Source organism: Myotis yumanensis, unplaced genomic scaffold, assembly GCF_028538775.1.
Source record: "Myotis yumanensis isolate MYYU_CA2020_CCGP unplaced genomic scaffold, mMyoYum1.0.hap1 SCAF_3, whole genome shotgun sequence".
Lineage (NCBI taxonomy): Eukaryota > Metazoa > Chordata > Mammalia > Chiroptera > Vespertilionidae > Myotis > Myotis yumanensis.
Window position 1 is genome coordinate 116,762,892 of NW_027223754.1, and position 17,638 is coordinate 116,780,529.

The window sequence follows — 17,638 nt, forward strand, 5'->3', positions numbered from 1 at the left end:
CCGTGGCCTGGCGCCATCCCTCACCTGCTCCATCATCCCGCCTGCAGGGCGATCGATCATGGCCAGGACCTCCCGCTCGGCTCCTTCAGCGCCTGGGAGCTGGATGGCGGCCCCAACCCCCATCACCCGCTGCCGCCACTGGTTGCTGTCTGCAGGGTGATCGGCAGGGCGATCAGGCCCCCATTCACACCCACCTTGGCCTGGCACCACCCATTCATCTGCTCCACCATCCCGCCACAGTCCCGCTCTCATTGGGGCCCATCGGGGCTGGCAGTGCCTCCACTGCGGCCTGCTGCCAGCACTGTGTTGCCAACGCCCACCATGTTCTGTGCTGCCCCCTGGTGGTCAGTGCACGTCATAGTGAGTGGTTGAACTCCCAGTCAAACTTCCAGTCAAACAATTTGCATATTAGGCTTTTATTATATAGGATAACCAAGATATGGAAGCAACCTAGGTGTCCATTGATTGACAAATATATAAAGAAATTGTGGTACATATATACAATGGAATTTTACTTGGCCATAAAAAAGAATTAAATCTTAGGATTTGCAACAACATGGATAGACCTAGAGGGTATCATGCTAAGTGAAATACATCAGACGGACAAAGACTAATACCATATGATTTCACTTATACATGGAATCTAAAAAATAACAACACAAAACAGAAGCAAACTCATAGATTCAGAGAACAAACTGGTGGTTGCCAGATGGGAATGGGTTTGGGGGCTGGGTGAAAGGAACCCTGGCCGGGTGGCTCAGTTGGTTGCAACATCATCCTGTACACCAAAAAGGTTTTGGGTTCAATTCCTAGTCAGGGTGCATACAGGAGGCAACGGATCAATGTCTGTCTGTCTCTCTCTCTCTCTCTCTCTCTCATCAATAAAACATATCCTGGGGTGGGGATTAAAAAAAGGGTGCAGGTATTAAAAAGTACAATTTTGCAGTTACAAAATAGTCACATGGATGTAAAGTACAGCATAGGGAGTGTAGTCCATAATATTGTAAGCTGTCAGGTGGTTACTAGACCTATTGGGGGAACACTTCGTGAGTTATATAAATATCTAATCACTATGCTGAACACCTGAAATATATTGAATGTCAACATAACTGAAATTTTAAAAATTTGAAAATAAATAAAACTCAATACAAAAACAAACCATCCAATTAAAAATAGGAACACTTGAATAGATACTTCAAGAAAGAATACAGATGGCAAATAAGCACCTCATAGATGTTCAACACGATTAGTCATTAAGGAGATGCAAACCAAAACCATGAGATACCACTACACACTTAAAAGAATAGCTAAGCTTGAAAAGACTGACCACACCAAGTGTTAGTTAAGTATCTGGAGAACCCAGAACTCCCATACCCTGCTGAAGAGAATATACGGTAAACTATCCCAATCACTTTGGAAAACAATTTGGCAGTTTCTTAAAAAATTAAACATACACTTACCCAGTCGACCCAGCCATTCTACTCCTAGGTATTTATGCAAAATAACTAAAAGCATTTACCCAAATAAAAGCATTTGTACATGAATGTTCACACAGCTTTATTTGTAAAAGCCAAAATAACACCAAAATCCATCAATAGGTGAACGGATAAACCAACTGTATATTCATGGAATGATTTATACCTGCAACAACATGGATGAATTTCAAGATTAATTATGCTGAATGAAAGCCAGATTTAAAAAAAAAAAGTATAAGCTGTATGTTTCCATTTATATTACTACAATATTGTAATTTATAATAAGAAATATATACTTGGGCTTCATCCCTGTTTTTGACAAAGAGCTCCTAAAACCCTTGGAATTTCTGGGTTTCCAGAATCGTGATTAAGAGTCATAATTTTTAGGAGCCCTGCGCACCCGCGCGTGCACTTCACCCAGGGTGGGCCGGACCAGTGGGTGTGGGGGAGGCGGGCAGCCTGCTCACCGCGGGGCTCCGAAAAAAAAGAAGAAAAAAAAACGAATCATAATTTTCATATTTGTAACAATCCCCTTTCTACCTCACCTAAGTATATTAATGAGGTGACTTTTGGAAGGACCCTAAGTATGGGGGCTGTGCCAGGGGCACCAGCCATTTGATTAGAGGGTTGGGCCATTCAGTCCCACCCACCCCCAACTGAGGGACGGGGAGAAGCACTGGAGATTGAGTTTAACACCAATGGTCAATGATTTACTCAATCATGCCTATGTAATTAAGCCTCAATAAAAACCAAAAAGGATTGATTCTGAGAGCTTCCAGGTGGGTGAACCAGAACACATCCTTGTACCAGAAGTGATGCACCTGAAACTCTACGAGGCCAGCAGCTCCCTGTTAGAGACCCTGCCATCCTCCTATGTACTCTTCATCTGGCTGTTCATTTGTATCCTTTAACATCCTTTGTAATAAAGCAGTAATCTAGTGAGTAAATTGGTTTCCTGAGTTCTGTGAGCCATACAAGCTAATCAACCAAACCATTCATTGTAGTGTGTCATAGGCACCTCTCAATTAAAATTGAGTGGAGCAGAGGGCAGTCTTGTGGGACAGAACCCCACCTGTGGAATCTGATGCTATCTCCAGGTAGAAAGATATCAGAACTAAGTGCAACTGGAGGACACCCAGCTGGTGTTGCCAAATTGCTTGTTGTATAGAAATCCCACCCAGGAGTGAGGCAGTATTGAAGTATTGAGAGTATAGGAGACACACAAAGGAGTGTTTCTCTTTCACAGTAACATTCTGGGAGATGCAAAGTAATCTGCAGTGACAGAAGGAAATCAATGGCTGCCTGCAGGTGGGGGAGCGACAAGAGGGTGGGGAGGACAAGAGGGTGGGGAGGACAAAGAGGGTGGGGAGCGACAAGAGGGTGGGGAGGACAAAGGGCCATGAGGAAACTTGTGGGTAATGGTATGTCACTTTTTCTTTGTGGCCATGAGCTCATGGGTATATGCATATGTCAGAACTTACACTGTATATTTTTAAATAGTGAGAATTTATTGTATATCAATTATGCCTCAGTAATACTGTCTAAAAGTAGGTCAATGGAGGTGGGTAAAAGAGCAAAAGATAAATCAGGAGATTGCTGAACATTCATTTAATGTTTAGATTCTAACATGATGGTCAAGTAAGAAATAATTGTTAACCACTAAATATCACAACAGAAGAAATAGATATAAAAAATGAACTTAGGAACTACACAGGCACAGCTCCAAAAGAATATTTACAGAAGGCACAGTTAATGGCATTATAAAAACAGCAAGCAGAAATGCTAACTCAATTCCTTCAGAATTCCCTTATCTGAAGGGAATTTGTCCCTACCAACCTATCAGTGAGGGTACCACTTCAAACAGTCTGAACACAGACAGCTCTTCTTCAAGGAGCCTGGCACTCTGCACAGCAGCCAAACAAGCCTCCAGGGAAGTGGGTGGAGCAACAAGCAGAAGCCCCAAGTTCTTCAAGAGCTGGCCATGGGAAGGTCATTTAATACCACTAAACCCAAGTCCTTATTTAAAATACGTAGACAATAATATCTGTCTGCTTACAGATATACTGTGATGATACACTTGAAAGCCATAAAATGGAACACAAACACTAGACACCATTCCTATGAAAAAATAAATATTTACTTGATAAAAAAATTTCACTACCTCCCTTTTCACTTTAATTAGATAAGATCAAGAAGCCAGTTATCAAAACTACAGTCAGCCAGTAATCACACTGTGATCAATATGAAAAGCTCATAAACTGTTTACTATATTATTACTTATAATTTATAATCTACACGAAAAATTTATTAAATCTTTGCCCTTTTAAATAAAACAAAAAAGGTTACCTCCTTATTCACAGTACAATGACTTACATTTTACAAACACAATCTTAAAATTAAGCCAACTGCATATTTTTTAATATAAAATACATCAATAAACACTCAGAAGCTAAAACCTCAATAGTATTTTAACACTTACTAAGGAGCTATGACTTTCTAAACAACACTGATCTCAAAGAATTTTAGAAATTTAAAAGAATTTTTAGGTACTCAGAATATACCTGTTATGACCTATGATATCAAGGTTTTGTTCTCAAAAACCTCCAGTTTTTGTTTCTAATTACCTAGTTATCCATAAATTACAATCTTAAAAAAAATAGCCAGCATCTTTTCTTTTTGTTAAGAAAAATACAGGACATATTTTTTCTATCTTATTCTTTTGCATCAATTATTTTTTTATTTTACTTTTTTAAACATATTTTTATTGATTTCAGAAAGGGAGAGTGAGAGAGAGAGAGAAACATCAATGATGAGAGAGAATCACTGATCAACCATCTCCTGCACACCTCCCACCAGGGATCAAGCAAGCCCGCAACCTGGGCATGTGCCCTGACCAGGAATCAACCGCAACTTCTGGTTCACAGGTCAACTCCAGGTTCACAGGTCGATGCTCAACCACTGAGCCACACCCTGCCAGGCTGTATCAATTATTTGAGAATGGCATTCACCAAACAAATTAACAAGGAAAATCCAAAATGCATAAAAAATAAATTTGTTCCTAAATTAAACAAAGTATAAGATACACAATTAAATGATTGGTTCAGTGTGTAAAGAAACCACCGTTACCATATCCTGAAATAGCAAGTCAAACCATGTGAAATTATCACTTTTATTGGTCAAAAATAGGCAAATTTTGTCAATTTCATATGAATGAACAAAACAAAATAAGATCAAGTCAAAACAGCAGTAAAGCTGTGGGATCTGCCAACTGTTCTCTAACATACACGCTACTAAACTTGAGTTTCTGTGTTTTTATAAACAAAAAAGCATCCTGATGGCAATACTTCTGACAACTAGAAAATGTGTTCCTGGAAGTTAAGATAAATTAAATGGTTATTTTAGTTAACAATTCCCAATTGTTTGAGCCATGAAAGCAGGAAGAGTAATACCAGATAGTGAAATATCTCAAATTTCTAACTTATGTACCTGACCTCGAATCAAGTCTGGCATCCTATGAGTTCCATTCTTCTGAACATATTCCCACAATAAAACATGATCAGCATCAAAGAGGATCAGTCAGGGTTACTAGATAACTTCATAGAAAATTACCAAAGAAACAAAATCATAAAGCTAATATTGGTATACCAGTTAAAGATGACAAATGAGAACATTTTATACACATAAGCATTTTCTATATATTATGTCATTTACATCCACCTACAACTTTACATGTTGGCATTGCCACCACTTAAGAGATAAAGAAATTAGGGCTCAAAAAGTAACTCATCTAAAATGACATGATTAGTAAGTGTAAACACTTAAATTCAAAACCAGTGCATCCAGATGTCAAAGTCTTTGGGGTCTGTTTGTTTGTTTTTAGGTATAATTGACATATTAGTTTCAGATATACAACATAATTCAATATCGGTATATACAGTTGATCCTTGAACAATACAGGAGTAGGGGCACCAACTATACACCCCGTAGTCAAAAATCCACAGTTAACTTAAGTTGGCCCCCTGCATACCCAGATTCCCAACTGTGGATGGAAAATACATTTGACCCTTGAACCTGTGTGTGTTTCTACATGTAAGTGGACCTGCACAGTTCAAACCCATATTGTTTAAGGGTTAACTGTATTGTAAAATGATAATCACAATAAGTCTAGACAACATCCATCACCATATATGGTTATAAAAAATTTTTTTCTTGTGATGAGGATTTTAAGATCTACTCTCTTAACAACTTTCAAAAACGCAATACAGTATTAGTAACTATAGTCACCATGCTGTAAATTACATCCCAAGGACTTAATTATGTTATAACTGAAATTTGTACATTCTGACTGCCTTCACCTATTTCTCCCACCTCTGGCAACCACTAATCTATTCTTTGTATCTATGAACTTGGTTTTTGTCATTGTTGCTATTATTGTTTTTAAATTGCACTTTTATTTTTTATTTTTTTAAATTAAATCTTTATTGTTCAGATTATTACATTTGTTCCTCTTTTTTCCCCCCATAACTCCCCTCCTTCCAGCTCCCACCCCACCCTCCGCCCTCACTCTCCACCCACTGTGTTCATCCATAGGTGCACGATTTTTGCCCAGTCTCTTCCCGCATCTCCCACACCCCTTTTCCCCCCAAGAATAGTCAGTCCATTCCCTTTCTATGTCCCTGATTCTATTATAATCACCAGTTCATTCTGTACATCAGGTTATTTATTCACTTGATTCTTAGATTCATTTGTTGATAGATGCATATTTGTTGTTCATAATTTGTATCTTTACCTTTTTCTTCTTCTTCCTCTTCTTAAAGGATACCTTTCAGCATTTCATATAATACTGGTTTGGTGGTGATGAACTCCTTTAGCTTTTCCTTATCTGTGAAGCTCTTTATCTGACCTTCAATTCTGAATGATAGCTTTGCTGGATAAAGTAATCTTGGTTGTAGGTTCTTGGTATTCATCACTTGGAATATTTCTTGCCACTCCCTTCTGGCCTGCAAAGTTTCTGTTGAGAAATCAGCTGACAGTCGTATGGGTATTCCCTTGTAGGTAATTGAGTCTCTTTCTCTTGCTGCTTTTAAGATTCTCTCTTTGTCTTTTGCTCTTGGCATTTTAATGATGATGTGTCTTGGTGTGGTCCTCTTTGGATTCCTTTTGTTTGGGGTTCTCTGCGCTTCCTGGACCTGTAAGTCTATTTCTTTCACCAGGTGGGGGAAGTTTTCTGTCATTATTTCTTCAAATAGGTTTTCAATATCTTGCTCTCTCTCATCTTCTGGTACCCCTATAATTCTGATGTTGGTACATTTGAAACTATCCCAGAGGCTCCTTACACTATCTTCGTATTTTTAGGTTTTTCTTTTTTTTTTTTTTTTTAATATATTTTATTGATTTTTTACAGAGAGGAAGGGAGAGAGATAGAGAGTTAGAAACATCAATGAGAGAGAAACATCGACCAGCTGCCTCCTGCACATCTCCCACTGGGGATGTGCCCGCAACCCAGGTACATGCCCTTGACCGGAATCGAACCTGGGACCTTTCAGTCCACAGGCCGACGCTCTATCCACTGAGCCAAACCAGTTTCGGCTAGGTTCTTTTTTCATTTTGCTTTTCCCGTTGGGTGTTTTTTGCTTCTTCGCATTTCAAATCTTTCACTTGATTCTTGCACTCCTCTGGTCTGCTGTTGGGAGTCTGTATAATATTCTTTATTTCAGTCAGTGTATGCTTACTTTCTAGATGGTCCTTTATCACACCATTGAGGGTCTCATTAGATTTCCTGTACATCTCATCAAGTTTATCGACAGACTCTAGAAGCCTCTTGAGAGACCTCAAAAGTGTGGTTCTGAACTCAATATCCTCCCTTGATAGTTCTGTCCTGTTTCTTTGTCTCCCCATTTTTTATGCTTTCTTGGTACACCCCCTAGTGGTCTTTGTGCACAGTCTTGTTGTAGTTAAGCCTTGATTTTTATAGTTAATACTAGAGGGATTTGACCTCCAGGCCGACTGGCTGTGATAATCAGCTGTGTCTGCAGTGGAAGAAGTTGTGTCCTCTAGGGAGGTGCTAATCTAGCCTTTGCCTGAGGCTATCCGGCAAATTCCTCTGTGCAGGGCTTGGGCGGGGCGGGTCCCACAGGGTCAACAGGGCGGAGGAGGGAGCAGTTATGGCTGCTCTCAGTCCGTCCCCAGGGGCTCTGCCTCTCTGTCCCAGCAACAGCTGCAAACCTCGGAGGGACCGTAGCCAGACAGTCCTGCTTCTCCTGTTTGAGTCTGGGTCCCTAGAGACTCACCCGGATCTGGAGCTCTGAGTCTGAGGCTCCCTCCGGATTGAAACAGACAACCACGCCCTCAGCCACCAGCCCGCGCCGCGCCGCGCGCACTCCGCACCTTAGTATTTTACTTCAGCACTGCGCCTCCTCTGATTCTCGGTTCCTCCTAGTTGTAGAACTTCCACTCAGCCAGCCTTCCTGTGGTTCTGGATGATGTCCGTTCCGTCTTTTAGTTGTATTTTTGAAGTGGTTGTTCGAGGCAGCAAACTCCGGCGTTAACCTATGCCGTCATCTTGGTTTCTCCTTAAATTGTGTTATGCCCAGATTTCAGGATCCCCAAGAAACCACATCAGGGAGCCAGCCATGTCCGATGCAAAAGCATAAGAGTCTTTATTCGAGCTAGCTCGGCTCCCCCACCTTGCCGACACAGCAGCAGGAAGCAGAGAGAGAGATAACTCTGTGTGGAGACCGGTTATATAGGGGGAGTTGGAGGAAGGGGAGGAGAAAGGACTGTGCTCTGCCGATTGGCCAGGCACAAGTCTGTGTCTTGTTCCTGGGTGTGGCTAGCAGAGGCTTAGACTTCTGGGAAGAAGCTCCTTGCCAAGCATGTGGCCAAGGTAAGATGGAGCACTTACCCTGGGGCAAGGTGGAGGGCGTAGCCCTTACCCTGGGGCAAGGTGGAGGGCGTAGCCCTTACCCTGGGGCAAAGTGGAGGGCCTAGCCCTTACCCTGGGGCAAGGTGGAGGGCCTAGCCCTCGCCCTTTCAAATTGCACTTTTAAATAAAATCCTTATTTGTCTTTTTCTGACTTACTTACATTATCACTTAGCATAATGCCCTCAAGTCCATCCATGTTGCCCCAAAGGGCAAGATTTCCTTCTTTCTTACGGCTAAATAATATTCCATTGTATATACACCACATCTTCTTTATTCACTCCTCCATCAATGATGAGCAGTTAGGTTGTTTTCATATCTTGGGTATTGAAAATAACATTGCAATGAACATGAGAGTGCAAATATCTTTTCATATTTGTGTTTTCATTTTCTTCAGAAAAATATCCAGAAGTGGAATTACTGGATCATACAATAGTGCTATTTTTAATTTTTTGAGGAACCTCCATATTGTTTGCCATAGTGACTGCATTGTTTTACACTCCCACCAAGAGTGCACAAGGTTCCCTTTTCTCCACATCCTCACCAACACTTGCTAATTTATATCTTTTTGACAGCAGCCATTTAAATAGGTATGAGCTGATACCTCATTATGGTTTTGATGTGCATTGCCCTGATGATTAGTGATATTGAGCATACTCATGTACCTGTTGACCATCTGTCTGTATGTCTTCTTTGAAAACAATGTCTATTCAGATCCTCTACCCATTTTTTAGAAAGATTGTTTGGGTTTTTTTGCTATTGATTTGTATGAGTTCTTTATTTTTTTTTACATTAACCCCTTATCAGATATATGATTTGAAAATATTTTCTCCCATTGAGTAGGTAGCCTTTTCATTTTGTTGATGGTTTCCTTTGCTGTGCAAAAACTTTCAATCTGATGTAGTCTCACTTGTTAATTTTGCTTTTATTGCCTTTGCTTTGGAGTCAGACCCAAAATTTTATCTCCAAGACTGATGTCAAGAAGCTTACCACCTATGTTTCCTTCTAGGAGTTTTATGATTCAGGTCTGTAATCCTCTTGTATTAATTTTTGTGTATGGTGTAAGATAGTAGTCTAGTTTCACTGTTTTGCATGAGGCTGTCCAGTTTTCCCAACACCATTTATTGCAGATACTATCCTTTTCCCCACTGTGTGTTCTTGGCTCTTTTGTTGTAAATTAATTGACCATAAAGTATGGGTTTATTTCTCGGCTCTCTATTCTGTTCCATTGATCTGTGTCTATTTTTATGCCAATGCCATACTGTTTTGATTACTATAGTTTTGTAATATAGTTCTTTGGTATGTGTTTTTTCAAGAGTGCTTTGGCTATTTGGAGACTTCTGTGGTTCCCTACAAATTTTAGGACTTTTTGTGTTATTTCTGTTTAAAATGCATTTGGAATAATTCTTCCCATCCAATTCAAAACCAGTTTTCTCAAATGCCATTTATTATTATTATTTTTTAAAGGAGAGGGAGACAGAAACATCAATGATGAGAGATAATCATTGATTGGCTGCCTCCTGCACACCCCCTACTGGGGATCGAGCCCGAAACCCAGGCATATGCCCTTGACCAGAATGGAACCTGGGACCCTTAAGTCCTCAGGCTGATGCTCTATCCACTGAGCCAAACCAGCTAGGAGTCAGATGCCATTTTTTTTTTCCTTTTTAATCCTCACCTGAGGATATGCTTATTGGTTTTAAAGAGAGGAAGGGGGGAAGAGAGAGAAGGGGAGAGAGAGAGAGAGAGAGAGGGAAACATCGATTGGTTGCCTCCAATACATGTCCCAACCTAGGTATGTGCCCTGACTGGGAATTGAACTTGCAACCTTTTGGTGTATGGGACAATGTTCCAACTAACAGAGCAACCCGGCCAGAGCAGATGCCAGTCTTTTAATGTTTCTCCAATGAAGATCCTGTATCAGCAGCATCATTTGAGTATCCTTTGTCTGTCTGATACTCTGAATATTACTTTTTAAAATCTTCAGCAGTTCATCAAGATTTGATCCTCCAAAAGGTACAAACTTCCATTTATAAAATAAGTAAGTATGGGATGTAATGTACAACATGACTATAGCTAGCACTGCTGTATGATATGTAGGAAAGTTTTAAGAGAGTAAATCCTATGAGCTCACATCACAAGGAGAAATTTTTTTTTCCTTTTTTCTTTTCTTCTTTTTATTTTTATTATATCTATATGAGAAGATCAATATTAGCTGAATCTATTATGATAATCATTTCACAATATATGTACATTACACCATCATGCTGTACACCTTAAACTTATATAGTGATGTATATTAATTATTTCTCAATGAAACTGTAAATAAAGATTATTATTCTTTTACAAATTATGGGAATAAGAATCAAGGATTTAAGTGGGTTTTGCTCAAAAACTTAAGACTATATTTTTTAGTATTTGAACATAAAATTTTCTATTAATGGCTAAACTTACATTTCCTCTACTATGCTACTCTGCCCTACCAAACATACAGCACTAATTGATAAAACCACTAATATGTAATTAAAGTAGGAATGCACACAAGTATTAAATTATATATTTGTATAAATTTGTAAGCATTCTACTTATGCTGAAAAACTGTTCTACATCATGAGACCTAGAAATTATTCTAGTAAAACCATCTAGAGACACTGTCTTGTCAAATAACTATCCCAGGCAATTGGAACCAGTACTTGAGATTTCCTCAATTCTACACTGCTAACCATCATAAAAATAAGAAAGTATTTGAAAATTATTTAGCAGAAACCAGTAAGCATAATATATGACTTATCTATCTATCTATCTATATATCTATCTATCTATATAAAAGGCTAAATTGCAAAGTGCTCCCACGGCAGTTCGACCGAGAGACTGGGAGTTTGATCGCTTGCTATGACATGTGCTGACCAGCAGGGGGCAGCGCGGAACAAAGGAAGGCCCTGATCAGTCCTGATCGCCAGCCAGCCCTAGGGACCCTACCCATGCATGAATTTTGTGCACTGGGCTTCTAGTATCTATAATAATAAAAGTATAATATGCTAATTAGACCAGACATCCTTCTGGATGACCTTCCTGACAAAGCTGCGGGGGCAAAGGCAGCTGTCGCGGCAGCGGGGGCCAAGTCCCTTGCACAAATATCATGCATCAGGCCTCTAGTTATTATATAAAAGCCTAATATGCTAAGTGTCCGACCGATCAGTCAACTGTTCGGTTGACCTCTCGACCAGTCACTATGACATGCACTGACCACCAGAGCGCAGACACTCCAACCGTTAGGTTAGTTTGCTGCTGGGGTCTGGCCGATTGGGCAAGACCAGCCAGACATGCTCTGGAGCACTCCAGTGGTCCCTCTCCAGCCAGCCAGCCCCAATTGGCTCTGATGGGTGCTGGGCAAGATGGCCCCAATTGGGACTGGGCAAGACGGGCTGGACACACCTTGAAGCCCTCCAGCGGGCCCTTCCAAGCCTCTAAAATATTTCTTCTAATTAATTGCCTTTCATAGTGCACGAATCCATGCACCAGGTCTCTAGTATTATTATATTAGAGGCCCGATGCACGAAATTCAGGCAAGGGGCTTGGTCCCTGCTGCCACAGCAGCTGCCTGGGCCCCCGCCAATGCAGGGGCTGGGACCTCTGCCACCTCTGCCTCGGCCTCCTCATCTAAGTAGCATATTACACTTTTATTATTATAGATAAAACATGCCAATGCATTCTAAGATACAGACAGCAAGGAAACAAAACAATCTAAACTCATCCAAAGCCAAATAATAGTTATAATGAATTTAACAAATAATTTTGTTTGCCCTCCTAGAATTAAGAGGATATCTTGATGTTGTTTCAGATAGTCTTTTTCTTTATATTAAAAATATAATATCCTTTGTCTGTTGAGTATCCCTTTGTCTGTTTGAATGCCTTCCAATTTCTTTTTTTTAAAATATGTTATTGATTTTTAGAAAGAGAGGAAGGGAGAAAGAAACATCAATGTGAGAAACATCGGTTAGCTGCCTCCCACATGCCCCCTACTCGGGGTCAAACCCAAAACACAGGCATGTGTCCTGAGACTTGGAATCAAACTGGCAACCTCTCAGTGCATGGAACATGGAATGATGCTTTACCAACTGAGCCACATGGGCCAGGGCTGTCTTCTACTTTCTTTTTTTTAATTTATCTTTATTGTTTAGAGTATTACAGAAGTCCCCTTTTTTCCCCATTGACGCTCTCCAACCCCCCTTCCTATCCTACCCCCAGGCCTTCACCAACCTATTGTCTGTGTCCATGGGTTATGCATATATGCACATAAATTCTTTGGTTAATCTCCCCACACCCCACCTCTCCAGCCCCCATCCCCACCCCCACTCACACCCACTCCTGCTTTCCCTCTGAGATTCATCATTCTGTTCCATGCTTCTGTGTCTCTGGATCTATTTTGTTCATTAGTTTATTTTGTTCCTTAGATTCCACATATGAGTGCGATCATGTGATACTTGTCTTTCTCTGACAGGTTTATTTTGCTTAGTGTCTTCTACTTTCTTCAGGTGAAAGTTTAAATTATTCTTTTAAAACTGTTTCTGCCCAGCTGGCATGGCTCAGTGGTTGAGTGCTGACCTATGAACCAGGAGGTCATGGCTGGATTCCCAGTCAGGCCTGGGTTGCAGGCTTGATCCCAGTGTGGGGCTTGCCGGGAGGCAGCCAATCAATGATTCTCTCTCATCACTGATGTTTCCATCTTTCTCTTCCTGTCCCTTCCTCTCTGAAATCAATAAAAATATATATTTTTTTAAAACTTAGTTTCTAATATAAGCCTTTAACACTGTAAATTTCCCCCTTGAAGTACTGTTTTAGGTATATCCCATGAATTTTGGTATGTTGTTTTTCATTTTCATTCAATTCAAAATATTTTCTAATTTCCCTTGAGACTTCCGCTTTGACCCATGGGATTTTCAGAATGTTATATTTAATTTCAAAATATCTGGAGATTTCCCAGTTATCTAATACTGATTTCTTATTTAATTCCATTGTAGTCAAAGAATACAGACATATTCCTAAAAAAATTATCTGCAAAGTAAAATTATGGGAATTAAATTCACTTTTCCAACAGTAAATTAATGTAATGATATTCCCAAGGCTAAGGTGAGATAGGATTAGAGATCAAGTGTTCCAGCATCCTTTCCTCTAAAGGATACATTGGCAGACTGGATTAAAAAAAAATGTTCTTTCTCAATACTCATCTCAAAACCAAAAAAACCTTTTTGTTATTCTCCTTCTACCCTTTAAAATAAAGGGGAAAAAGAACAATTCCACATACATCATCTCATTTGGTTTTTACAACTCTATAAAACATGAAAGACAAATAATGGCATTTTATACATGAGGAAAGTGGACCTCAGAGAAAGAACTTGTTTTATTTGTCTGCTATGTCTCATTACTCTTAAATTACCCTTCAAAGATAGAGCAATATAGACCATTTAAATCTTTAAGTAATTCAAAACCTTATTATCCACTGTTGGAATCACCATCATTTTAGTTCAGAGTAAGCGACAGAAAAAACTGACTAGGCTTAAGTAGTTTTATCATCTTGACTTCTCATACCCATTCATTATTAACAAAGTTCAGATAATAAAGAACTGGTTAAACCTCAGGACATAAAAAGTAAACAGGCAAAATATATAGCCATATTTTTTGTTCACATAAAAATTAATATGATGACTATATAAAACTAGAGGCCCAGTGCATGAAATTCATGCACGAGGCGGGAGGGTCCCCTCAGCCCAGCCTGCACCCTCTCCAATCCAGGACCCCTTAGGAGATGTCCGACTGCCGGTTTAGGCCTGATCCTGGGGATCGGGCCTAAACTGCCAGTCGGACATCCCTCTCATAATCTTGGACCGCTGATTCCTAGTCGTTCACCTGCCTGCCTGCCTGGTCGCCCCTAACTGGCCCCCCCCCCCCCCCCCGCCAGCCTGATCGCCCCTCACTGCCTCTGCGTGCCGGCCTGATCACCCCTAACTGCCCCTCCTGCTGGCCTGGTCACCCCTAACCGTGCTCTGCTGCTGGCCAGGTTGCCCCCAACTGCCCCCTCCCTGCCTGCCTGGTGGCTCCTAACTGCACCTCTTGCTGGCCTGGTCACCCATTACTGCTCCCCCTACCAACCTGGTCACCCCAACTGCCCCCCTCTGCTAGCCTGGTCGCCCCTCACGGCCCCCCCCACCAGCCTGGTCACTCCACACAGCCTGCTGTTCAGTCATTTGGTCGTCCCTCACTAACACCCCTGCTGGCCAGGTCGCCCCACGCAGCCTGCTCATTCAGTCGTTTGGTCGTCCCTCACTAACCCCCTGCCAGCCTGGTCGTAGGCAGCCATCTTGTGAGGATGTGAGGGTTAATTTGCATATTACCTCTATTATACAGGATTTTCTTTCAAATTCTTACTGTTGATTAGGATATAAAGATCTATTATTCTTAAAATTTATATATTAAAATACATTAATATCAGTATTTTGATGTATTAAAATATTTATCCTGTTTTGTTTCAAATTAAAATTCTAAATTATAACATTACATAAATTAAATGGCTTTTAAGGGTAAAAGTCATACACTCTTACCGTGTAAGTGTTGACTTAGGGGTTGCAGAAATTTCCCTCAGGCAGCATCACCACTTTGGCCCAGGTTTCAGTAGTAACAGCAATCAAAATTAAAACTAAAAAGAAAACAAAATTAAATACTGGCAAGCAAAATGCATTCAAATCTTCAAAAAAGTCTTAAATTCAAATTTCACATTTCAACAATTTCATCAAGGGAGCTCTAATCCCGGAAGTAGTTTTTAAATTAAAACAAGCAGCTAATAAGGTATGTGAATTCCTGTATAATTCCAACTCCCTGCCCTAGAGTAAGCCCTAAAATTAACTTCAAAGAATTAGAGTAAATAATAGCCAAAGGGCAGAAAAATAAAAAGCCAAGCATATTGTCAGTTTATTCAACTGATATGCTCATTTCACTTACCCAACAACAACCCATATATTTTACGTTTTGTTATTGCTCAAAAAGAATATAATACTGATCCTTCACACAAGAATTCTATCAGATATGAACATTTGCATTAATTTCACACACAAAAAATTTAAATTCAATAAAAATCTTGACAATCACTATATACATATTTTAATAGTATATAATATGTAGATAAATTAGTAACAAAGATTGAATACCTGCTGAATTGACCCTATAAAGTGTTTCCAGGATAACTGACATTAACAGGGAACTTATAGAGCAATCTGATATTGTTTACCATGTGCTGGGGCTGTGAGGTACCAAAAAAATACAATATGATTTCTTCCCTAAGGAGAGCTATAGTTAAAAGAGTACATACAAGAAAAATTTAATGACTAAGCATTTATTCATTCAGCAAAACTTTACCAAGCACCTTGTGTAAGTCAGCTCCCCTTTAAACACTGCAAACAAAAAAACAAATAAGCAGAAGCAAGATGGCGGCGATATAGGCAGACGCGTCCCAGGTCTTGTCCCGGAGCAAATGGAGTAAGCAGCTGAAACTAGTAACACCCACCCCGAATTGGCGAAATCACCCAGCTGGTGAGACAGTTTGCAGGCGGGAAGGGCAGAGCTCCCCTGGAAAGGTAAAGGAAACCAGGGATCTGCGCAGGAAACTTTGCCAGACCTCTGAGCCCAGAGGGTCGGAGGGAGACCGCGTGGCAGACAGCCGCGTCTCTTGGGACAGACACAGCCCCTGACTGTGGAAAAGAGTTCCGCGGGATTCCTGGCGCCGGGGTATTTGAGATTTGGATTCTGTGATTACGGAGGACTGAGCCTAAAGGGGGCAGACAGATCATGAAGTGCTGGTAAGAGAGGAGCGTTTCCACAGCCGGCCGGCAGTTTGTTTGTTTCTTTGTTTTCACTGAACCCTGCTCATAGGACAGTTCGGATACAGACACTCACCTGTGCTGAAGAGAGGGAGAAGGCGAGGATGAGTGGAATCTGGGGAGAGGCTGAGGAGAGAGGGGGGGCCGGGAGAGCTGACAACGAATTGAGTGCTGAGACACACCTGGGCCCAGGACTGGGGCAGCCATTCTCTCCGGAGGGTGGAATTCCTTCCCCTACCCCCCAGGCAAGGAGCACAGCCACACCCAGATTCCACCCTGTACGAGATAAAGGATTAAAATAATCTGATCAGTCCCTGGGAGTTACCAGGGTCTGGCCTATAGAGGGACTTTCAGTCCCACCAACAACACAGAGCAGGGTAACGATTATTTAAGAACCAGCTCTGGGCAGTTGACCTCCCCAATCAGTTTTAAGTGCAATAGAAAAAATAAACCCTTACTGCTGGGTAGAGAAGCCCTATAGCCTCAGAGGCCAACCCCAAAACACTGCCACCCAGAGGCTGAGCCACAAACTGACACTTAGGTGAACACAAATTAAGGCAGTCTGGATCACAAATACGGCCTGCTTTAAAATCAGGACTGTGATTTACAACACGGTGGAACAGTGTATTGCAGGGAAATTCAACACTCTCCTGAATACCTGGCAGGACTAAGGCGAGCCAGGCTGAAGAGCAGAAGAACCGAAAGACCTTCACTACTGCAATTTTTTTTTTCTTTTTTCGCCTTTTTACTAAGAAACCAATTTTTTTTCTTTTTCTTCTTTGACCATCACCTGATTTTACCCTTTTAATTACTACATTTTTATTTTTAACCAGTATTATTACTGCTACCATTTTACCATTTTTTAAAGCACCATTTTATTTTCTCTTTTCTTTATTTTGTGAGTAGTGTTCTCCATTCTATTTTCATCGTTCCCTTAGCATCAATTTTCCCTACCTCAATACTACCTCTATGCTAAAACCCTCTTCCTCACTTTTCCCCATTTGGTGTCCTGTTTCTCTTACCCTATTCCTGCTTTAGATTTTCCCTATTCCGTCTTTTTACCCCCCTGTCTAATTTCACCCTACTTATATATCCTATTTCCAATCCACTGCTCTAAATCCTTATACACCTATCCCTTATCCTTCCTCACTATCCAAATATTTTTTTTCTCTTATCTTTCTATTGTTTTCTTGCTGTTTGCTTGATTGTTGAATATATTGGTTTTTTTTGTTTGTCTGTCTGTTTTTTTGGGTTTTTTTTTTTTTTTCTTTTGCTTGTTTTTTTTCTCTCTTTTTTAGGACTGGTTGTGAGGTTGTTTTGCTTTTTATTTTTATTTTTTTCTGCTGGTTTTCCCCCTCCCTCCCCTCCCC

General features: G+C 40.6%; 1 protein-coding gene across 3 annotated transcripts in view; it reads right to left on the minus strand.

Moving 5' to 3' along the window:
- Positions 1 to 17,638, minus strand: part of WASF3 (WASP family member 3) — a 159,444-nt gene that overhangs the window by 86,049 nt on the left and 55,757 nt on the right. For all 3 annotated transcript variants that reach the window (XM_070409437.1, XM_070409436.1, XM_070409435.1), the window contains exon 2: positions 14,997 to 15,091. The gene's annotated coding sequence lies outside the window, so the exon portion shown is untranslated. The remainder of the gene's footprint in view (positions 1 to 14,996; positions 15,092 to 17,638) is intronic.